The 2,496-nt window shown below is 35.9% G+C and overlaps 1 non-coding gene across 1 annotated transcript; it reads right to left on the bottom strand.

The window, feature by feature from the left end:
* Positions 1-438: 438 nt before the first annotated feature.
* TRNAR-UCG (transfer RNA arginine (anticodon UCG)) lies at positions 439-511 on the bottom strand. Its single transcript has one exon. It is a non-coding gene; the product is annotated as a tRNA-Arg (tRNA).
* Between the last annotated feature and the right edge of the window lie 1,985 nt (positions 512-2,496).

Here is a 2,496-nt window from a genome sequence, read left to right as displayed (position 1 = left end):
CACCGTAGATTCAACTAGTTTTTGTTGTTTTTTCTTTCTGTTAATTCATTAACAGGGATCCATGTGTGTGTCGCTTCATTATCAGCCTTTTTCAAAGTGTTATTGAAATACGTTTGTTTCTTTATCAGCGACCTGTATACTCTACTATAGGTGTGATAGTAAGCTTGGAAGAAAACTTACTGATGGAGACATTTCATATTTTTCGCCGAGATTTTGGTACCTCTAGGAATCCACGGTTTCCTACTTCTAGTTCTGATACTTTGAGTAGATAATGCCTTTTCAAACATTGCACATATTTTTCTGTAAAAGCGATCAGATGGGATTCCAATCAAAATTTCTGCAAACAATGAAAAACTTGCGATAATTATTACGATTGAGATTAATATTGGGGAAACATGCCAATGTTTTTGGTAATGTGAAGTAACAAAAAAAGTTATTCGACCGTGACAGGACTCGAACCTGCAATCTTCGGATTCGAAGTCCGACGCCTTATCCATTAGGCCACACGGTCTCATGGAAAATGATTATCCAGATATGATCCAGCCATCCCGGACTCAATGTCAACAGAGTGATCATTTTCATTAGCTCAATTCTGAGTTATAATTTGACTTAAACAAATACTTATAAAAACAGCTGATTTTGAGAAAAATAAAAAAGCGAATATAATAGAGAGATGGAAACATTTTTCCGACTGCAAATTTGAGGGTTCTTCATTTCACATACTTACCTAATTGAACTCACCAAAAATCAGCTTTTCCATATTCTTTACATCAGTAAAATGCCCAACAAAGCAATCACGTATTAGTTGAATATACATAATATTTCAATCAAATATACATGAAAAAAAATTACATCTGAATGGCAAATCTAGCTATGCTTCTGAATATTGGATACGCAATAGATTAGCTGGTAGAGTGTGGCAAGAACTCACTAATATCGAGGAATTCGTGTAGAGAACAGCGTATTAAGATTTATGCAAGCAAAAGCAATGAAAATTGATCTTGCAAAGGTAAAAATTAATAGTGATAATGAGCATAATTGTAGCCAATATTGTATTTAAAGTTTGAAAGTTCAAGAACAAATAGCTGAGGCCACAGCAGGGAGTCTTTCTGTTTATAAAAAGTCTGTTCAAAATCTGTTTTCCCTCAGAAGTCGAAACTTATGTGAGCTGAGGATTACCGAGGTCTTACCTTTTAACGTGTGATTCCTAACACGGGTTGGACGTTAGCAAGTGAAAATCGATCGTTCAGCCTGGGGCTTGAATCATCGACCAACACGGCGGCCGATTTGAGTGAGTAAACAAAGTACCCACGTCGAACCGACCGGCTTTGCCCAAGAGAATTCATAAACTTGGATTTCGATGGAGGAAGGCGAAAACTAACAGGAAAATATTGATGTAACGCCAGCCTATTCACCTATTCAGGATATAATTCTTGAAGAACCTGTGGATTGGTACATTGGATGGTATTTTGTTAGGGCCATACTTTTTTGAGGAGAGGTTGAATGGATATATTTACCTACAAAAGTATGACTTCGACTTTACATTTCACGGAATTTTTCTATTTTATCAACGTTATGAAATATCATTGCTATCAGTGCTCTGGAATATACAAGAATTTTTGAATAGATGGAAATGAAGTTTGTTGATTGGTAATAATGGTCCAATTAGGTGACCTGCGAAGTCACCTGACCTCGCTCCTCTGGATGTTTTCACTTGAGGCTATATTTAAAATGAAGTTCATCATTATCCACCTTGGATTTTGATTTGAAAGACCTGTAACAAAGATTCCGTAATACTCGTGATACAATTACATGAAATATATCAAAAGATCCAGATCTAAAGGCATTTAATGTGGCAGACAATGTAACGGTGGAGACGTTAAGCATTCATACCTATTAGTTTAATTTGTTCGTTTTTGCTTTGTCTAATCACTCGCGTAAGAATTTCGAAATAAATAGATTACTAAGAGAATTTAATTTCTCTTAGAATATCATCTTCATCGCCACTGAAGCGTAATTTGAATGCTGAAAATCATCAACAATGATAGAAGCTTTTAAATGGCTAATTTTTCTTGAAATGCAATCATATTGTTTAAAAAATATCGCGGTACTAGAAAGTACACAATTTCCTAAGCATATGTTTCAAGTTTGAAGACGCTGGGTTGTTTAGTATCTGTTTGACAGCCATCATTAGCGTACGTTATTAGTGAATTTGTGAAAATAAGAGAAAAATGGTCATCATTTTGTGGTAAGTCCAATACTTTTATTTCAAAGGCTTCAGCACAGTCAATATGAAAGCTGAACTGGATTCTACTCTGGGTGAGTCTGCCCATTTGTTTACAACAGTGAAGTATAGCGACCACATGAGGTGACGACTCCAGAAACGGTGAAGAAAATCCACAAAGCGGTACTGAATGGTCATCAACTGAAAGTGCGCGAGCTAGCAGACTCAGTGGGTATTTCAAAAAGTGCGGTACATCGTATATTATCTGAAAA

Source organism: Leptinotarsa decemlineata, unplaced genomic scaffold (genome assembly GCF_025532065.1).
Source record: "Leptinotarsa decemlineata unplaced genomic scaffold, Ldec_3_MD MMD2_tig00000008_RagTag_RagTag, whole genome shotgun sequence".
In the NCBI taxonomy this organism is placed as follows: domain Eukaryota; kingdom Metazoa; phylum Arthropoda; class Insecta; order Coleoptera; family Chrysomelidae; genus Leptinotarsa; species Leptinotarsa decemlineata.
This window is presented reverse-complemented; position numbering and strand designations above follow the sequence as displayed.